Source organism: Monodon monoceros, unplaced genomic scaffold (genome assembly GCF_005190385.1).
Source record: "Monodon monoceros isolate NGI ecotype Baffin Bay Population unplaced genomic scaffold, NGI_Narwhal_1 Contig5764_ctg1, whole genome shotgun sequence".
NCBI classification, from domain to species: domain Eukaryota; kingdom Metazoa; phylum Chordata; class Mammalia; order Artiodactyla; family Monodontidae; genus Monodon; species Monodon monoceros.
Window position 1 is genome coordinate 1 of NW_021701556.1, and position 5843 is coordinate 5843.

General features: G+C 39.3%; 1 pseudogene; it reads right to left on the bottom strand.

The window, feature by feature from the left end:
* Positions 1-1994: 1994 nt before the first annotated feature.
* Positions 1995-4121, bottom strand: LOC114890469 (annotated as a pseudogene).
* Positions 4122-5843: the final 1722 nt, after the last annotated feature.

Here is a 5843-nt window from a genome sequence, read left to right on the forward strand (position 1 = left end):
TCGCAATGGTAAATGGGAGTGTTTTCTTGATTTCACTTTCAGATTTTTCATCATTAGTGTATAGGAATGCCAGAGATTTCTGTGCATTAATTTTGTATCCTGCAACTTTACCAAATTCACTGATTAGCTCTAGTATTTTTCTGGTAGCATCTTTAGGATTCTCTATGTATAGTATCATGTCATCTGCAAAGAGTGACAGCTTTACTTCTTCTTTTCCAATTTGGATTCCTTTTATTTCCTTTTCTTCTCTGATTGCCGTGGCTAAAACTTCCAAAACTGTGTTGAATAAGAGTGGTGAGAGTGGGCAACCTTGTCTTGTTCCTGATGTTAGTGGAAATGCTTTCAGTTTTTCACCATTGAGGGTGATGTTGGCTGTGGGTTTGTCATATATGGCCTTTATTATGTTGAGGAAAGTTCCCTCTATGCCTAATTTCTGCAGGGTTTTTATCATAAATGGGTGTTGAATTTTGTCAAAAGCTTTCGCTGCATCTATTGAGATGATCATATGGTTTTTCTCCTTCTATTTGTTAATATGGTTTATCACATTGATAGATTTGCGTATATTGAAGAATCCTTGCATTCCTGGAATAAACCCCACTTGATCATGGTGTATGATCCTTTTAATGTGCTGTTGGATTCTGTTTGCTAGTACTTTGTTGAGGATTTTTGCATCTATGTTCATCAGTGATACTGGCCTGTAGTTTTCTTTCTTTGTGACATCCTTGTCTGGTTTTGGTATCAAGGTGATGGTGGCCTCGTAGAATGAATTTGGGAGTGTTCCTCCCTCTGCTATATTTTGGAAGAGTTTGAGAAGGATAGGTGTTAGCTCTTCTCTAAATGTTTGCTAGAATTCGCCTGTGAAGCCATGTGGTCCTGGGCTTTTGTTTGTTGGAAGATTTTTAATCACAGTTTCAATTTCAGTGCTTGTGATTGGTCTGTTCATATTTTCTATTTCTTCCTGATTCAGTCTTGGCAAGTTGTGCATTTCTACGAATTTGTCCATTTCTTCCAGGTTGTCCATTTTATTGGCATAGAGTTGCTTGTAGTAATCTCTCATGATCTTTTGTATTTCTGCAGTGTCAGTTTTTACTTCTCATTTTACATTTCTAATTTTATTGATTTGAGTCTTCTCCCTTTTTTTCTTGATGAGTGTGGCTAATGGTTTATCAATTTTGTTTATCTTCTCAAAGAACTAGCTTTTAGTTTTATTGATATTTGCTATTGTTTCCTTTATTTCTTTTTCATTTATTTCTGGTCTGATCTTTATGATTTCTTTCCTTCTGCTAACTTTGGGGGATTTTTGTTCTTCTTTCTCTAATTGCTTTAGGTGCAAGGTTAGGTTGTTTGTTTGAGATGTTTCCTGTTTCTTAAGGTAGGATTGTATTGCTATACACTTCCCTCTTAGAACTGCTTTTGCTGCAACCCATAGGTTTTGTGTCGTCGTGTCTCCATTGTCATTTGTTTCTAGGTATTTTTTGATTTCCTCTTTGATTTCTTCAGTGATCACTTCGTTATTAAGTAGTGTATTGTTTAGCCTCCATGTGCTTGTGTTTCTTTTTTTTTTTTTTTTGACCTTCTTGAAGTTAAATGTTTTTTTTGTTTTGTTTTGTTTTGTTTTTTGCGGTACGCGGGCCTCTCACTGCTGTGGCCTCTCCTGTCGCGGAGCACAGGCTCCGGACATGCAGGCCCAGCGGCCATGGCTCACGGGCCCAGCCCCTCCGCGGCATGTGGGATCCTCCCGGACTGGGGCACGAACCGGCGTCCCCTGCATCGGCAGGTGGACTCTCAACCACTGTGCCACCAGGGAAGCCCCGAAGTTAAATATTTTATTGATAGACTTAAAATCACACAATTTTAAGAAGAGTCAAGTGAAAAACAAAGAGATGAACTTTCCCATTTTATAACGTCTCACTTCAAAATATATAGTCACATAGTAATGACACTGTTACTCTGGAACTAAAGAAATAAATAATTCAATGTAAAAATTTAAAAACAAGTATTAAGATTTCATTTTTCCATATCCTGGCAGTGCCATCAGATGATGCAGTAAGGATATAGCGATCATCTTTTGACCAGCAAAGATCATAAATGATATTGAGGTGGCCACACAATTCTCTCATGAAACGTCCAGAAGGAATTTCATATAAAATAATTGGATACACATCCCGGCTGGAACAGGCTGCTGCTAATATTCTTCCATTGTGGGAGAAAGCAAGAAAAAACATCCTTGCTCTCCTGCATTTAGTGAGAAGAGGTGCTTGTTTGGGATACGGCAGGCCTGCCCAGGCAGTCGTTTCCACTTCACCGCTTCCTTTGAATCTTCTAATCCAGGTTCTGTGTCTACTGAACGTGCCTCATGGTGTTGTTCACAATACAATGGTTTACCCTTTTCTTCCTGAAGAGCCATCATAGAATGGTAAGATGGCTTTATACATTCTGGAACTTTTAATACTCTTACAGTTACATACAACATTGACAGATAACGATTTCTTGGACATTTTAACCACCACTCAAAAACCTCAATGACATTTGATTGGGATGGAGGCTTTGTGGGTGGGTAATACAGCTGCAAGCAAAGTTTCGAATTGATGTTTACATTTCCATTGGCTCCTAGAAGCTTGAGAAATGCCCAGGCGATTTTCCAGAAGCCACATTCTTGGTTTCGAATTTCAGAGTTGTTCTTAATTTCTTCCATGCTTAAGAAATCAAGAATCTCAAAGAACAGGATGACTTTAGGACTCTCATCAAAATCTCGAAGCAAATAGGGAAAGTTTTCATTAAATATAATTTGTTCTTCCCACTCCGGAAGTCTTGATTTTAACTGTTTAAAGTCATATGGCTGGGTCATGATGGGAAGAATATAATCCACATTCTCTTTTTCATAGTAAGATGAAACAGGCCGTTCACTGTCATCTTTCTTGACATATTGACCAGTATTCTCATCAACCACAAAAATTTTCACCATCGAGTGAGAAATCATAAAGTCTGACTTAAGTCAATCAGTTCAGTGAATGTAAACTCCCAGGACAAGGTCATCATCAAGCAAACATTTGGGATAAACTGGACTATCTCGGCTTGTTATTTCATGAACACCATCACCATCAGTGCCTTCATTAACGTCTGAAACTGTTTTAGCCTTCTTCTTCTCTTTTTTCAGTTTGGATTTTGCATCGTCTTGCACATTGGCTACTACATTTTGTTCCTTTGAGCTTATTTCATCATCTTGATGAGAATCTGAAGTAACTGCTCCAACTGGAGATTCCTTCTTTTGCTCACCTTCAACAGGGTCATCAGAGATGATCAATGTACTTGTTTCAGATTTAGACAGGATTGGAACTTTCTTTTTTTTCTTTTTACACCGTTCAATTTGTCATCACACAATGAAGTATCTGAAGGAAAGGAAGTCTCTGAGGGAAAGTAAGCCAACTGCTCCTTGAGTTTCTTTGGGATTTTCTGCTTAATCTCCTTTGCCATTTCTTTAGCTACTTGGAGCTGGTATACCTGCATCAGTTCTTCCTCATCTAAACTATTTTCTCCTTCCTTGGCCTTCTCACTTTTCTCACGAGTGACACCTGGCAGTGGCTTGGTCCATGCTTTCTGGGGTGTTGCATCCGCCTTCTTCTCAGGAGCTTCCTGCTCCACTTCTTGTGTTGTCACCTGGGGTGCTGTTTTTATAACCTTTTTATTTGCCTTTTCTTGCTTGTCATCCTCCACAGTAACATCATTATCTGGATCTTCAGTTGCTGGCTGCGGATCTCTTGGTTTGTTTTTAGTGACTTGCATGTTCTTCCCTGGGTTCTTAGTGTTAGCAGCACTTATATCATCACTTTTAGTTTCTCTGATTTTCTGAAGATTGCTTCTAACTGCATCAAGCTAATAACCTTGAATTTCCATTATGTCAAAATGGGGCAAATGCAAATTTCTCTATTTTCTCGGAACCACAAATGTAGTGGCAATCGATAAAACTTGTGACGACACTCCAATAATGAGAATCTTTCTCCAGATTTGCCAATTTTTTTCTTCAGTTTTTTTCTTTCACGTATTAGATCATCGTGGCCCTTAAGCAATTCCTCAAAGCGAACTTTGGTCTTCACGTTTGCTTCACTCTCAACAGTGGGCATATCTCAGCTTCATGGAGAGCATCGAGTTATAGTGTAAAGCACTGATTCAATCAGGATCCTTTTCTCAGATGTAATTAAGAAGGTATTTCACAGGTTCAAGATTCAGCACGAGGTTGACACCGGAGAATAGGGCTCAGACCTGCCCAGGGTCCCGCCGGAGCCTACGCCGGAACCGTGCGGGGTGGGCTGAGAACTAGCCGGCTGCACCACCACTCCAGCCACCAGCCACCCGGGCTCTTGTGTTTGTATTTCTTACAGATCTTTTCCTGTAATTGATATCTAGTCTCATAGCGTTGTGGTCAGAAAAGATACTTGATACAATTTCAATTTTATTAAATTTACCAAGGCTTCATTTGTGACCCAAGATATGATTTATCCTAGAGAATGTTCCATGAGCACTTGAGAAAAATGTGTATTCTGTTGTTTTTGGATGGAATGTCCTATAAATATCAATTAAGTCCATCTTGTTTAATGTATCATTTAAAGCTTGTGTTTCCTTATTTATTTTCATTTTGGATGATCTGTCCATTGGTGAAAATAGGGTGTTAAAGTCCCCTACTAAGAATGTGTTACTGTCGATTTCCCCTTTTATGGCTGTTAGTATTTGCCTTATGTATTGAGGTGCTCCTATGTTGGGTGCATAAATATTTACAATTGTTATATCTTCTTCTTGGATCGATCCCTTGATCATTATGTAGTGTCCTTCTGTGTCTCTTCTTCTTTTAACAACTTTATTGCGGTATACTTGCTTTACAATGGTGTGTTAGTTTCTGCTTTATAACAAAGTGAATCAGTTACACATATACACATGTTCCCATATCTCTTCCCTCTTGAATCTCCCTCCCTCCCACCCTCCCAATCCCACCCCTCCAGGCGGTCACAAAGCACCGAGCTGATATCCCTGTGCTAGGCGGCTGCTTCCCACTACCTATCTACCCCACGCTTGGCAGTGTATATATGTCCATGCCTCTCCCTCGCTTTGTCACAGCTCACCCCTCCCGCTCCCCATATCCTCTAGTCCATTCTCCAGTAGGTCTGTGTCCTTATTCCTGTCTTACCGCTAGGTTCTTCATGACATTTTTTTTTCTTAAATTCCATATATATGTGTTAGCATACGGTATGTGGCTTTCTCTTTCTGACTTCACTCTGTATGACAGACTCTAGATCTATCCACCTCATTACAAATAGCTCAATTTCGTTTCTTTTTATGGCTGAGTAATATTCCATTGTATATATGTGCCACATCTTTTTTATCCATTCATCTGATAATGGACACTTAGGTTGTTTCCATCTCCTGGCTATTGTAAATAGAGCTGCAATGAACATTTTGGTACATGACTCTTTTTGAATTATGTTTTTCTCAGGGTATATGCCCAGTAGTGGGATTGCTGGGTCATATGGTAGTTCTATTTGTAGTATTTTAAGGAACCTCCATACTGTTCTCCATAGTGGCTGTACCAATTCACATTCCCACCAGCAGTGCAGGAGTGTTCCCTTTTCTCCACACCCTCTCCAGCATTTATTGTTTCTAGATTTTTTGATGATGGCCATTCTGACCGGTGGGAGATGATATCTCATTGTAGTTTTGATTTGCATTTCTCTAATGATTAATGATGTTGAGCATTCTTTCATGTGTTTGTTGGCAGTCTGTATCTCTTCTTTGGAGAAATGTCTCTTTAGGTCTTCTGCCCATTTTTGGATTGGGTTGTTTGTTTTTTTGTT